The sequence below is a fragment of the Colias philodice genome, chromosome 24, assembly GCF_061535455.1.
Source record: "Colias philodice isolate Cphi_HAF_F1 chromosome 24, ilColPhil1 Martin Lab GWU primary, whole genome shotgun sequence".
Taxonomy (NCBI): domain Eukaryota; kingdom Metazoa; phylum Arthropoda; class Insecta; order Lepidoptera; family Pieridae; genus Colias; species Colias philodice.
In genome coordinates this window covers 4,896,398-4,911,505 of record NC_143109.1, presented here as the reverse complement: position 1 = coordinate 4,911,505, position 15,108 = coordinate 4,896,398, and the positions used below count along the sequence as shown (strand labels likewise).

The 15,108-nt window shown below is 32.4% G+C and overlaps 1 protein-coding gene and 1 long non-coding RNA gene across 3 annotated transcripts in view; one reads left to right on the top strand and one right to left on the bottom strand.

Moving 5' to 3' along the window:
• The window catches only part of Abcd1 (ATP binding cassette subfamily D), a 77,195-nt gene that overhangs the window by 15,445 nt on the left and 46,642 nt on the right, over positions 1–15,108 (top strand). The window contains exon 1 of one of the 2 annotated variants that reach the window (XM_089710242.1): positions 13,607–13,757. The exons of the other annotated variant lie outside the window; for it this stretch is intronic. The gene's annotated coding sequence lies outside the window, so the exon portion shown is untranslated. Of the gene's footprint in view, positions 1–13,606; positions 13,758–15,108 lie in introns of those variants that run through there. 2 annotated transcript variants of the gene reach the window in all.
• The window catches only part of LOC149477708 (uncharacterized), a 298,415-nt gene that overhangs the window by 272,388 nt on the left and 10,919 nt on the right, over positions 1–15,108 (bottom strand). The window lies entirely within an intron of this gene.

Sequence of the window (15,108 nt, the reverse complement as noted above, 5' to 3'; positions counted from 1 at the left end):
TCGTTTGCAAAAATCGCGGACCTAAATCTGACTTCTGATATATATTGTATAGATCCCAGACATCCTATAGACAGATGTTGCCAACCAGTTTTGTGGTCCACCTGCCCGCACCCCGGTAATTAAATATGGCATACAAAGAAAAAAATAAAAATTTCCAAAACATGCCGTGTGGGGTATCAAATGAAAGAGCTTATTGAGTAGATCACGAATATATAGCATACTATATATATTTCTTACACTTTCTCTAAGATTTTTTAGAAAATTTACGAAAATGGTCCATTTTTGAGTTAACTTTAAACCACTATAGATTGAAAACTCATGAATATATTTTTTAAATTATTATTTTAAATAATTAACAATAGTCCATTGTTTACGATTCAATATTTCGTACAGTGAAATAGTAGCATGGGGGAGTGGGGGAAGCATTCAAAGATGGCGAGTATATTTTCAAGTTCATATAGTATATAGTTATTTTCATCAAATCCACCACATAGCTCACTTATATTATATTACGAACTATTGAATCATAAACAATGGACTATTGTTAATTATTTAAAATAATAATTTAAAAAATATATTCATGAGTTTTCAATCTATAGTGGTTTAAAGTTAACTCAAAAATGGACCATTTTCGTAAATTTTCTAAAAAATCTTAGAGAAAGTGTAAGAAATGTATATAGTATGCTATATATTCGTGATCTACTCAATAAGCTCTTTCATTTGATACCCCACACGGCATGTTTTGGAAATTTTTATATTTTTCTTTGTATGCCATATTTAATTACCGGGGTGCGAGCAGGGGGACCACAAAACTGGTTGGCAACATCTGTCTATAGGATGTCTGGGATCTATACAATATATATCAGAAGTCAGATTTAGGTCCGCGATTTTTGCAAACGAACATCTCCTTGGAGCCTGCTCTATTATGTTTAAAATTAAAAAAAAAATATTACAATCATAACTAAATATGTTAAGTAATAATATGCACTTGGTAGCCATTATCGTAATTATAGATACAGGTTAAACTTGTAATATCAATGAAATGATTGCGATTGATACGTAATTTGATGATAAGATAATTCGTGCGATCTCTGAAATTGAAATAACAAAGGTCATTTTTTAATACGTAATGAAATATGTATATATCTATACATATAATACTAGCAAACCGGGCGAACTCCGTTTCGCCACCAGAGACACCTTTTCTTTGCTATAAACCTCACGGAGCCCGAGACCTTTCCAGCGAATGCAAATCCGTGGAAATCGGTTCGTGCGTTCTGGAGTTATAGCGTCAGGAAGGAAAACCCGACTTATTTTTATATAGTAGATATTATATCATTACACCTAACTGTGATATATACACTAAGTTTTTATATGCTTCGAAGGTATGGTATTAAATAATCTTTTGTCTTTTAAGTGTTGACGTGTTTATCGATTTTCCACGTTGTTTTCGTAATGACTGTTTTGATCTTCAATGCACGAGTACTTCCAATAGTTTCCATTAATAACTTCTATAATCTATACATTATAATTTATAAGTTATAATGTTAATATGTAATATAAAGCTGAAGAATATGTTTGTTTGAAAACGCTAATCTCCTGTTTACAACTGGACCGATATCAAAAGTTATTTCACTGTTGTATATATGTAAATTGTACGTGATCCCTGCTTGCTATAGGCTATATACCACGGGCGAAGCCAGGGCGGACCGCTAGTTGTTAAGATACCTTATTAATCTTTATATCAAAAAGCCTATTTGGTTATAGTGAGCGGAAGATTGCACATCCGCTAGTTATGCTTGGATTCACGTCATTACGTTATTTCGTATCTATTGCGGAGTTTTAAGAAATCGATCATTGTCTGAAGAAATGTATGGAAATGTAATATTATATGTATGTGTAATATATTGTATTGTGTAACATAACAGCAACTAAAACAATTGTTTCTCTTTTTAGGTCGTAAAGAAATATTATAACGGATAGAGCAACTAATTTCATACTCAGAATGAAATGAATGTTTTGAAACAATATCTTTTCTTGGATTCTAAACTGCACCCTCGCAGTTGATCCAGTAATCGTTTTTCTCACAAAGTACATTCACATATCACGCCACAATTATTATTAAATCATAAATAAATACATAAATGAATGTAAGTAGGAACCTATGTATGTTTCCGGGAGTGCGAAATCATAAATAATATCTACAAATCCAATCTCGTTTCATATGCCGTATTTCGTAATATTACACGCGTGATATTTGTTTTGTGAAAACCTATCAATAGTGTTGGAATTTTGAGGCTTTTTAGACTTTACCTTTATCAATTTTTGTATCTACTAATTTTCTATCCTGTTAATGTCCACAAATTGGGACCCTTTAGTAGGAAATTAGGTGGGTATTTTTTCCATACAAACGCTTTCCTTTTTTACAGAATTTTAAATATACAGCTTTTTAGACCAAAACTGTTCTTGTCCTTTAAGGGTGCTATAACAGTTTTTTAACAAAAACCGCTATTTTACGGTACAATTTTAACTCAAAGCACTTACACGTGAGAACAAAGTAATATCTTAATTTAAAGATAATATATTCAGTTCTACGATCATCTTATAAAAATTGTACGACGTCATACAAAATTGTCACTGAAATACGATTTTCCCAGCACAATGATCGCATAAAATGCAAAAAAATGGGGTCTAAACCGGTACACTTTTAAGAAAATTAAAAGCCTAATCTATCTTCTTACCTATAAATTATTGAGGGATATATAGTCCTTTATAGATTAAGATAATTTTTTTGTATCTAAATCAAAATTTTATTTCAATTATAAGCTAAATTAAAAATACTTGTCGATTTCTTCATACATTTTGCTCTCGCGGGTCGTCAGACCGCGCTCAGAAGCGCTCTTGGAAGGACGGGTGTATCGCTCCTCGTCCCAAAAATAAAAACGAATTAGAAAAAGATTATTGTGCGTATACTGTCGTTTTCGTGATTTGAAATATTTGATACTTTATAAGAGTAAACTGTATAAGTTTCATATTCCAGTTATTTGTAATTTAAAATTATGTTTTAAAAATTATGTTGACTGAGATCCTCTTTTTTTATGGGTTGTTGAACGGATTGGTGGGGTAAAGCAATTTGACAAAACTTAAATCCAAAATGGCGCCGACGAAAATTTGCCATCTTTTCGTCATGGGTGTCATTTTCATGGTTTTTGAGGTAGCTATTAACCAATATGAGGTCAAAAATAAAATCCAAGATGGCGCCGACGAAAATTTTACATCTTTTCATCATGGGTGTCATTTTCATGGTTTTTGGGGTAGCTATTAACTAATATGAGGTCAAAACTAAAATCCAAGATGGCGCCGACGAAAACTTTACATCTTACCGTGATGGGTGTCATTTTCATGGTTTTTGGGGTGGATATTACGCAATATGAGGTCAAAAATAAAATCCAAGATGGCGCCGACGAAAATTTTACATCTTTTCGTCATGGGTGTCATTTCCATGGTTTTTGGGGTAGCTATTAACCAATATGAGGTCAAAAATAAAATCCAAGATGGCGCCGACGAAAATTTTACATCTTTTCGTCATGGGTGTCATTTTCATGGTTTTTGGGGTAGCTATTAACCAATATGAGGTCAAAAATAAAATCCAAGATGGCGCCGACGAAAATCTGTTTAGTTTACTTCTTTATTATTAAGAAAATTACACCTATGACGACAAGATGTCAAATTTTCGTCGGCGCCATCTTGGATTTTGGTTTTAACCTCATATTCGTTAATAGCTACCCCAAAAACCATGAAAATGACACCCATCACGAAAAAAGTCAAATTTTCGTCGGCGCCATCTTGGATTTTGGTTTTAACCTCATATTCGTTAATAGCTACCCCAAAAACCATGAAAATGACACCCATCACGAAAAAAGTCAAATTTTCGTCGGCGCCATCTTGGATTTTAGTTTTGACCTCATATTTGTTAAGAGCTACTCCAAAACCTTGAAAATGACACCCATGACGAAAAGATGTAAAATTTTCGTCGGCGCCATCTTGGATTTTAGTTTTGACCTCAAATTGGTTAATAGCTACCCCAAAAACTACCCACACTTGATAATGTGTTTGCTACGTAGGAAAAGTTCAGATTTAAGAGTATCCTAGGTAATGTGTTATGTGACGAATACCTATAATTTATTTCATTCCGACTATTTTTCGGAATAACATACATTTACTAAGAATTGTATACAATGCCGGATTTAATACAGTGCCGGTAACATCATATGTATGATAATAATTCTACATTTCTTAAAAAGCTTTGATATTGTATACAATTCATAGATTATTATTCAATGAAATAATGATGTAAAATAGTCACACTTTTTTAAGTTGTTTGAATATACTAACATACTTATTAGGATCGTACCTACTAATAAAAGTAACAAAATGAATTTTTAAAGTTCCTAGTAATCTTCTGGAATCAATTTCAATAAAAATACATAATATCAAAAATTAAAAATAATATCAAGTATGAAGATGGTCTATAAAATGGAATGCGCTATGTTTACGTGAGCGTGATATTGCCGCGAACAAAGTTACGTCGTTAGATACCTAAATTTGAGTAACGCAGATTTGTGACAGCGTCCTTAAGGCGTTAATAGGGGCTAGCGACCTTGACGACGATTTACAAGGCGGGATCGGGGGACCGGCGCGAATCTACCGTAGTAAAAGTACGTATAAAAATTATTTAAAATGATATTTGGGTATGGAATCAAAATTTAATACAACCATGCCCTGTGTTTCAATTTCATTAACACACTGTAAAAATACTACAATAATTGACGTTATATTGACTTAGCGTTTTGGTTTAAAGTCCAAAAATCGACCTCAGTTCATGATTTTTTTCCAAAAAACCTGATTGTAAAATAAACAAATTAAAACAACCATGCCCTTTATCATATTCGAAACTTTAATATACATTTTTTTTAGATATGTACATTAAGAATCTAAGAAGAAAAACGGTTATAACTAGAGTTAATTTTCGGTATTCAAAGGTCATTCTACCCGATTCACGCCTTTGAGCGCTTGGAGAGTGACAGCGATGTTTTTTTAAATTACTAATTGTCAAGTGTCTCCCACCGCTTCTTTCGGCCTCCTATAGGATCTATTCAAGTTTCTAAAGTGGTACATCTCTTGCTAAGGTTATGAAAGCCTGTACTTATGAGAAATTTCGTAAACGTCGTGCAGATTGTCGTAAGATTAGACGAAACGCGGATTACTGCATATATTCATAATGTACTACGAGATCAAAGGTAACGCGCTTTTTATTGCCTTAATAGTTTTATCCTACGGCTTCCCACGCTTAGAGAAATTAGACTGTCAAAATAGCTTTAACCTTTTCAAAGCTAGAGCCTTTTCATTGGGCTGTCAAATTCTGAAAGTAAACATAGTGTTAAATGAGACTGCAGAGTTCAGCGATTGACCTGTTTAGCTTCACTCTACTCGTAACATAGATTTCCGTTTTTCGTTACATACATTTTTAATTTTAGTTGGATCAAGACATATACATCATCAGTTGAAAGGAAACAGTCATATTGTAATAATATATTATAGCTTTTAAGGCTCGTACTTTTTTTTGTTTAACACGTTCGCTGCGGCACAGATATATCTGTACTTTCCATTACCGCGTTACGGGTCGTTTTAAACCTTGTCCTATACCAGAGATTGTGGCGGCACGAGGCATATTAAACCCCACCGCCCGTAGGAGACCAAAATCCTTTTTTTGGCGCCAAATAAGACAAAGTGTGCGGCTTTTGTCGTGATTATTATTAACAATGAGTTCATTAACCTAAATCTACCGCCGCCCGTGGTTAGATTAGTTAGTTTAGATTCTATGGGTAAAATAAAATGTGGGGTCTGATGTACCCCATACCGCACTGAACAATAGCAGTTTTTCATATAATTTAGTGATGGGAAAAGAAATATCGATTTTATTTAATTGTATTTATTTATCAAACTTATGGATGTTTTTTATTAAAACAGGCCAAACCAGAATATTGTTTGCAACCAGTGCATTCTGTGAGAATTTCCTTTACTTTTTTTGTCGGCCTCACGACTTGTTAAGAAGATGCGGAGTTTTTCGTAACATCCTACACATCTCCTCTTCTTTGATCCCTTTAAGAGATGATGTGCCTTGTTTGTTGGCTTGTTGACTTGGGCAAGAGTTAAATTTTGATGAGCCATACACCGATTGCCGGGTGTTTTGGATTTGCCGCTAGTTGATTCAATGAACAAACACACTAATAGTAATCATGATTATCAAGCTATTTGAAGAAAGTTACTCAACATGTCACATTCACGTTTCTATTAACGATATTTATTAATTAGGTACCTGTATCCACATTCAAGTCCTTCTTTGTAAAAGCTTCAATAAGTTGTCCCACAAATAGTCTCGAATGCGTTGCACAACACTAACCGCGTGAAGCTAGCTTAGGGTGCGGTACGAGGTGCGCGGTGGTACGAGGTGTTCGCAACCTCGTTCCGCACTGTGTTAGAATTTTTATTTGTTCAGTGCGGCACGAGGTCTAAGAAACCCGGTATTAAGGTCGGTATACCATTGAACTAGGAATCAATAGCACATCTCAGATATATAGATATCACTTTCCTACACTGAACCAGATGGAAGTTATGCCTCCCGCACGACAGAGAAGTTTAAGTTTTTTCCTACCGCTATAACGACGAGACACGGACAGGGTGTTCCAAGCCCTGTTTCGCAGCGAACGTGTTAAACCTGATTCTAATCAAGTATGTTCGATGTCTATTTGTCCAAGTTACAAAGAATCCAAGTGGCGCCGTTATTGCGTAATTCACTAACAGACACACAAACTTTCACATCAACATAATTAGTAGGAAGTTTGATTAATAAACAAATTGTGTAAATCATGTCATATAACAACGTTTCGGTGGCGCTTCGACGTCTGCACAGCTAATGTCCATAACAGGTATATTCCGTATATTCAATAAGCATGGCCCAGTTTCGTTGCACAACAGTGACATAGAGGCGTGCGTCATTGGAGACGATCGTTACGAGCTGCGCCCGCGCACAATGATGGTCGCTTTCGTTCCGGCTGTAGGGATGTTCTAGGCTAGGTGTGTATCGATGGAAATTTATTTAAATGTTGATTTAATAAATTGATAGAGAGTGAATTAACTTAGAGTCAATACCCTATAATTGTATTGTCTTGTATTTTTTTAGGCAAAATAATTTAAACCTAAGTTTTATATCCAGGATGCAGTGGAATTTTTTCATTTAATTTAATTCCGTTATATGCACAATTTTTTTATTTAGGTAAGAAACTTTAACTTTGAAACGTTTTTTAACACAAGCCAATGCAATGGCAAATATCTTCCTAATATTTTATGACCATGCGATAACATCCTTATTAATGTACAATGATTGCAGTATGTTTCTGAGTAAAAAATAATATGTACAATGGACTTTATTATCAATAGAAATAATAATGTATGATAATTTTTTGCGCTGTTATTCTGTTTCCTCTGTACCAGCGAACTTTAGAACTATGATAACGATATAAAATACGTACAATGTCATCCAGTTGACGTATAGAACGATGTGATTGGAATTATGTATTTATGACTAGTTACTGCACGCGATTCTGCTTCAATGAGCATCTATACATCTTATTTGTATCAGTAGTTTGAATATCGTATTGCAGTGTGTTACTTGGAGTATTTTAAAGAGGTACAAAGCACAAAAATACTGTTTTTATTATATTTTTAAAGAATAAATTGCACTTGATTTACGGGAAATTAAACCTAAAGATAATTCAGCGTTATTATAAAATCTTAAAATTTATTCTATTAATTAATTAATACATTGTTGATAGTGATAAAAGGTCACCTTTAAATTCGAAATAAAAACGTGTTTGTTGTAAGATATAGGGAAATATTAAATAATGGACAAGTCGGTGTTGGTTTATTCAGTCGTGGTTCCTTAATATTCACCTTTATTACACCCACTGATATAATATTGAACGTTAAATAACGTATCTACATCTTCATACTATTTTTGTTTTAGATTTTTTTTTATTTAATGATTCTAGGTACATATTATTATATGTCTAAGTACACATATTTATACGTGATATTCTATGTTCGATATATGTATTGGGAAAGCTTTAGACATACGAAGGCAACCGCACTTATCAGTTTCTAAGAAATTATTATTTGGAAATCAATGAAATTTTATTTTATTCGTTTAATGGCAACTTTCAAAACAATTTGAGCAATTATAGTGCAATTTGGTCTCGTTGCGTGAACATAGATACTTAAAATTTTTACGACACACAGATTAGATTAGGTGTAATAACTTAATTGTTACAAGATGTTTTATATTTTAAAAAGCAATATAAATTAACTACCATTATAATGTAATTCGTATGTACTATCATTTGTTTACAAAATAAATAAAGTTATAATACCCACGGAACCCTAGATGTTATATTATTGTGATATTTCACGAGATTAAAATATAACTTGTTAGTTGTTAGCTGTTTTTATATTGATAAATATAAGAAGTTCCTTAGCAACGCCATTTATAATTTAAATATAAATATAGTAATATAAAAGATTCAAATATAAATTATAGTGTTTATTTTCCCTTTTTTGTGTCATAAAAAGGTCATAAATCATGTTTTTCCGTCGTCATTGGTTCACGTAAGCATCATATTGACGTATTATTATTTATTATACGTCCTTAATTATTCATTGGCGAAGATTTATCCCCAATAAATGCAGGTTAATGGTATTTAACTTCCTTCTTTTCAAAAAGTATGATGCATTTTGCGCCTAAGTGTTTACCCAATTCCCAGTATATTGCATTTTTCCGTCCAGAAAATGTATTGGGAAAACACCACCGTATTACTGTATGATTTACTAAGGGACTTCCTTTTCTTTGCTGTGGCCTTAATTAATACCGTGTGAACTACGGTAGGAGTAATTGTTACGCTGAAAACTAATCTTATATCCATGGGACCAAAGTATAATTTCCATAGGATGAAATCATTTTCTTCATTCGGGTAATAATGTGAAAAACCTAGTGGTTTAAGTAGACTTATAAAAGGGGCTAGCATAATATAGGACGGCTTGCTTCTTATCTTTATTATTAGGAAGGGTATCAAGTTTTAGAAATAATAAAAGCTAGTTCACATCGGCAAGCTCGGCGTCGTATTTGTCTTTTGATGCTTGTAAATGTCATTTTACGTTGTAAATATATTTTGGATGATTTTTGTTGATGTATGACACTAATTATTTATTTATCCATTTATTGTAACACACCATTTAACGTTACAATGTCCAGTATATATAGTTGTATAGATGCGAGGTAAAGTACAAACCTTCATGTCTATAAGATTTTTGGACTTCATCTCCAAACATAAAGCCTAATTCCTTAATTCTTAAATTAAAAGAGCAATCCAAACCAATATTTGTTTACAAACGTCTACACACACCTTAAAAAACCTTTCAAATCGGTTTTATACTGAAAATGTAAAACGCTTTCTCATAAATAGCCAAGTGGCTTGTTTGTTTGATCTACTTAACAGCTAAATCGATACTAGAGCGAAGGTGTAGTTGCTTTTTCTATCGAGTGCTTATGAATTGTCTGCTCCAGTTTAAAGTCGGTCAAGCGAATATGATCTTAATTGAAAAATATTATGAATTAGATTAGATATTTTCTGCTATAAGAATCAGACATTGTATTTTACTCTTTCTTGAAATTGTATATTTGTTTAGATCATCTTGATTGCATAAACTTTAAACATTGGTAACTGTAGGTAAGTAATGAAATGCAAATATAATTTTAGCGGAATTTTGCTTGCAAAAGGTTTATCAAGTTTATTCTGTACTCATACGCACAAATAGCCAACCAATTGGGATACAAATGTCTCTTAAATATTTGCCCTACTTATGACCCTTTATACATTATCATAACATAATTATTATATCACAGTTACTTATCGATATGTCTTTATCGCCGCAGCACTTCACTATGAGTCCCGGTGTTATGAAATGCAATTTGTGAAGCTTTTGCTTTCCTTTATTTGCTATTGCGTGGTGCAACAGGTCAGTTTAATATAAGACGATATACGACGATATACAGTTTAATAAATAACATATTTTGTGATTCTTATTTATCTTAAATTTTAAATCAATCATACAAATTTAAATAATTATGTAGGTAGATGTACTTTGAAGAATCCAAAATATATATTGCATACCCCGAGCGCATAAAAATGTCAGAGAGGACAGCCTAGCCTATGTTACTCGTGGATAATGTAGCTTTCGAATGGTGAAAGAATTTTTAAAATCGGTCCAGTAGTTTATGAGCCTATTCATTACAATCAAACAAACAAACAAACAAAGTTTATAAAGTGTAGATTATTTTGTAATCAGGAGTTGAAACCGAAATTCAATGATATAATACAAAAAAATACAAATATACACATAAGTCTTCAAAGTTACTTGTAATTTGTGAATAATATGAATTTGATATCCACAATAATGTTCCATGTAGCAACCCACTTCCACACCTACACAATTTACACCAACAAATTACGTCGTACAAGAGATTTATGTGTCCATCTAGTTGATTCGAGATTGAGCTCGTGTATTGCTGGCTCGATGATCAACACTCACAAAGGGATTTCCTGGACTATAGAGGGCTTTGGATCGTTCCTAGACCTTCAGATGTTAGAATTAGATTTAAATATCATTTCATTAGATTGAGAAGGGCTTTTAGACTTTTATTCCATTGGGAAATGTAGTACTGTAGTATTTATTAGTTGACTCCATGAATATTTTTTTTCGTAACATAATAATATGGTTAAAATCTTTCTTAACATGTTCATCAGGTTAAAATGTACAAACTACAATGTTTATCTTTCTCCCTTATAAAATAGTATTTTTTTTTGGAAGCAATACAGTTTGAAGACTATAAAAAAAACGATGATTAAGTAAAATGTAAATGTCTCAGCCTATCCTATACTCAAATTTTATCCTTACATGATACATCGTCAGTCAAGGCAAGGAAAATATACAAACAGTTTTGCGTCCTATGTTATCATATTTTGTTGTGACACAATTGCACACAATCATACGTCATAGGTCACCACGAGTATACAGTATAATATTATAGTATATAGTACTAGCGGTCCGCCCCGGCTTCGCCCGTGGTACATGTTTACGTTTTCTCTACATAAGAACCATCCTCGTACTTCAAGGAATATAATAAAAAAAGAATTATCGAAATCGGTTCAGCCGTTCTCGAGTTATGCGCTTACCAACACATTTTGCGATTCATTTTTATATATAAGAAGATTATTATTAGCTATTCCTATTGTTATAACCCCGGGGCACCGTTGTTGAACCCGCTCCTATATTGGTATTAGCCTCCTATAGCTAGCGTGCGCTACTATTAAGTATTCTGTGCTATAGCCTTCCACGGTAAATGGACTATGTAACAGTGAAATAATTTTTCGGAACCATGGTTTTTGAGATCAGTGCGTTCAAGCAAACAAACAAACACACTCTTCAGATTTATAATATGAGAATGGATATTTTTATGTACCTAATACAATGCGTATTGCAATTTGCAAGGAATAAGTAACAGAGTACTAAGGTAAAACTTATAATAATTGTTCTCTAATTATTCATTACATTTTTGTCATTTCGTTTTTGTAAAATTATCACGGGTTTATGCGACATCCAACCTTTGAGTTGTGATAACATCGCCCTAATTATAAAAACAACTCTCTCGAACGTTCAACCATGTTTATTATTATAGAGTTTAATAACATCCAGATGGATTGAACAAAACTAATTTTGTATCGATTTTAGAGACTCGTTGTTATTTTCTATTACATCTTATATATAAAAATCTTCTCACATATAAAAATGAATCGCAAAATGTGTTGGTAAGCGCATAACTCGAGAACGGCTGAACCGATTTCGATAATTACTTTTTTTATTATATTCCTTGAAGTACGAGGATGGTTCTTATGTAGAGAAAACGTAAACATGTACCACGGGCGAAGCCGGGGCGGACCGCTAGTTATAAATAGTTTTGTAATAATGCGTGTCATTGGATAGTCGATGACGTGACAAATATCTAGTAAGCCCTTTCATACCCTTTTGGGTAAAGCTCTATACTTATTGTAATTAAATTGCTTTTTTAGGTGTCATGTATTATATATACCTTTTCAAAGAAGGCAACTTGCCAATTCTGGTATTATGTTCGTGCAAATCACTCGGAAATTACCCCAAATCGACTCCTAAACTTGGCAGAGAAATCAATACCCCGCAATCGTTTCATTTGTATAAAGAACTTGTTTATTCTGAGGATTTCCAGATACACTAATAGAACTGTGAAGTTCACAGATACCGATGCGTTCAACCGTAGTTTTAATTCTTCGCATATAATCCACATTGTGAGATAAACATTGTTTATACATGTGATATAGTATGATACATGTTTATTAATTGTGTAAATAGTGACGATGGAATAGTAAATAAATGGGATTAATAAGCTTTGTATAGTGTGTAGAATACAATAGTCCATATTGACGATAAATTTAAAGGTCGTATGTATTATTCTTCATTAGCAATTTCATATATGAGTTCCTTAAAACCATTTGGTGGAACAAAATCACGTTGGGACTAGGGAGGGAAAAACAAAACTAATATTTCAGTATTTGTAGGTGAAAAGAAGATGGTGTATCAACTATCAATCTATTCAAAATATGGAGGAATAAATAACAAATAGCATACAAATATAAGAGCAGATGAAAGGAATCTGTTGAAAGAGGACACACGGATAATGAAAGACCGATCAATAACCATATTCAAATGGTGTTGACGTTTTAGGGTCCTCAAACAAATGCTCAAAAATCTCTCCTTTTAATGGACTTTTATTGTAATGTTTTAAAAATATGAGTGATACTTTGATTATATTTTATGAGCACCGTTTTGTTTTATCCGGGTTAAAACTTATGTCAAATAAAGAATAGGCAGCTTTCTTCTGGTGAATTTTCAGTTTTAAAATAGTTTAAGATCCAAAGATTGCTTCTACAAATATACTCACAAAATAATCCTCTCAATATGTACATGTTTCTTGTAACGAGGTTTGCTAATTAATATAACCTCAAGTTCAACTTAATACTTGGAAAAGTACAGATACCTTAACAAAAACTGAAACGTGCGAGTTTAATGCGCTGCGCCTGATTGCCTTCATCTGCCTATAAAAAGAGACGGATGGCACAGAATAATAACAATAATGTGCTATATAATTTATTGACGCAGCTCATTGATGGCTATCAGTCATTACACTACGTAACTCGACATATAGGGCGAACAAAAAACAAAAATCATACACAATGCACACACATATTTACACACAAAGTGAATTTATTTAAATCGACATACAATTTTCTCTCTTATTCGGTGCGTGGATAAGGCGAAAATTATATAAAACGTTTTTGTTTATATTGAAATGCTAAGTATGTACAGATTATGCCATGATTCAGCTGTAGAGTGTAGAGACGAAATCATAATCAGTCAGTGAAGGAATGCCTCGAGATACAGACGTTTAGCTGGTTGTTTTATTAATCGTAGGTCACTAGATATTTAGACAAAATTAATAGTTTGTGATTTGAGTGATTGTGCTAATGTTGTGTTTTATTGGATTTTAGTTGGTGAGTAAATTATCCTTCAAATTTCATAATTTAATTAATAACTTATTAATTCTGTTATTTTGAGTCAAGGTTAGCGAATCAACTTTAAATATTTAATATTAATCAAACTGTTCGGTTACATTTATATTGCTATGTTAAAAATGATTATATTTAAGTAATAAATTATAATAAGACTACAATACAGGTTTAAGGGTGTTTCTACATGGTTGATTTTATAATAAGAGTCGGAAAAGTTTTACAATTACGTTATTTGATTACTAAATAGTTTCCAATACAAAAAAGATGAAATTATTGAATTATCTTACTTGTAGGTACGCTCAGCCACTTTCTACATTACGGGTTTTTAAAGAGAGAGTGCTTTGAAAGATGAAGTCGGTGAAAGTTGTTGTTTTCGTATCGTATATTATGTTAAATTATTTTTTATTTCTTCGTAACATTGTAGCGAACATAGATTTGGTGTTTGCAAAATTTCTAGTTATGTAATAATGAAATGTGTTCGTAATAATTTCGTAATTTATCAGACTTTGTAATTAATTAATCTTAATAGTTTTATCTTATTTTCGAAGGGCGATTATACTCGCTGAGGTAGATACGTAAGGTATTTAAATAATAGTATCAATCATTCTTTATATTAATATATAAGATCGTTAGAACAGGTAATTAATAATTATGAATTATCAATTATTAAGTATCATTTGAGAAAATTATTAGCATAATAGATACCTACTTATGTATGTTAAATCTATACTAATATTATAAAGCTGAAGTGAGAACGCGCTAATCTCAGGAACTACTTGTCCGATTTGAAAAATTCTTTCGGTGTTAGATAGCCCATTCATCGAGGAAGGCTATAGGCTATATATCATCACGCTGACCAACAGGAGCGAAGCCACGCGGGTGAACCGTGAAACCGCGGGGCGGAGCTAGTTATTATAATAAGGGTCAATGTAAACTAAGGGTCTTCTAATTAAAACTCTTTCGGAGGTCGGTTATTAAATAAGTGGATCAAGATTACAAAATACTTATCATTTGCCTAGTTATCATAAATTAGTGTTGTTAGCAATCGACCATTTCATAATACAACGTAACATCTCTGTTATGTATGAATGTATGTCATCTTGTGTTAATTCGTTCTCGCTTCGCTTCGCTTTTGTAAAAGGCGAAATAAGTCATAAATAAATATTAAAAAAATAAATTTATTACATATAAATTTGTATCTAGATGTCTAGGTGTGTATTCCTGATATGAAACATTATTTTTTAATTACATAAAAATAATTGTTTGTTTACAAAAATGTAAATACCGATGATTTTCTTTGTTCCTATTGTTCAAGTAATTATTTATTGAAATA